We start from the raw sequence: 1208 nt of genomic DNA, 5'->3' as shown, positions 1-1208 counted from the left end.
AACAGGAAGTAATCCTTCAAAGCGAACTCAAGACAATAGCGAAACACACAAAAAATTAAACGGAACCTATAAACAGAAAAAAAAAAGTCGAGTCTATTTAGTTGTTGGTGATTTATCATACTTGCATGATTAACAGTTCCTTTTCTGTGTTTTTTTTATGTATTTCGAAAATATGATCAGAAAAAAAAACATTTTTTTTCTGGAGAATCCAGTAGATTTATTTTTTATGTAGTTATTTATTTGATCACAAAATTTTTTTTTATTTTGATCAGAAAAAAATCGAAATTTTCCATTTTGATTTTATATCATATAGATCCGTATTTTATATTGCGATATATTCTTTGGAGACAGATTAATTGTATCAGTGTCCTAATTCTTGAATTATTGGACAGTGTTTCAAACCTTTTTTTTTTTTTTTTCATAGCAAATTATGGGGCATGAAGTTGAACCTAAAACAAAAGTAGGTCGAGGACAGTGGCTCCTCAACACCCAGATCTCTGCAATGCTAATGTTAATGTAACTACTGTATATACAACTCATTTAAAATTCAAGGTCTGATTCTTGACTGAAAATTTACTTTTGAGAAATACATTAAATCTGTCTCTTCTTCAATTGCAAAAAAAAAAAAAAAAAAAAAAAAAAATTGGCCTATAGATAAATTCTTTTTAAAGAACTGCGGTGACCAGACTGTCCTTAGGAAATGTTTTAATTTATTCGAGTATTGTTCTCCAGTCTGGTCTCCAGCTATTATTAATCTCTGGCACCGTCGTTCAGTTAATTCTTCGTGCATGTCACATAAGATTTTTCATATTTCAGATCATTCATTGCACTCAAGAGCTTCCCAGACTTTACCATCCTCTACTCAGTACTACACTGTTAAAAATTTCTGGTAAGAAACTGTGAAGATCCTGGAATGTTGCCAGGCATTTGCCGTTTTAAAAACGGGTATATTGACGCAAAGGAGTGATATTACTGTCACCAATCCGTAAAAGATAATAACAAAGTAGGGTAAAATTCCGGTCGCCTGTATTTTACGGAAATACGGTTGAGAACAATATATGTTTACTGAGAATTTCTGATTAGAATTACGGATTTTATTAAGTGTAGTTATGCTATTAATTTTAACATCCATGCATTATCCACCACAAGGCTCAATACTACACAGTATTCTAGAAGGTTTATTCCATCTGTGATCAGATTGTGGAATG

Source organism: Palaemon carinicauda, chromosome 29, assembly GCF_036898095.1.
Source record: "Palaemon carinicauda isolate YSFRI2023 chromosome 29, ASM3689809v2, whole genome shotgun sequence".
Taxonomy (NCBI): Eukaryota; Metazoa; Arthropoda; class Malacostraca; order Decapoda; family Palaemonidae; genus Palaemon; species Palaemon carinicauda.
Note: the sequence above shows the minus strand (reverse complement) of the source record.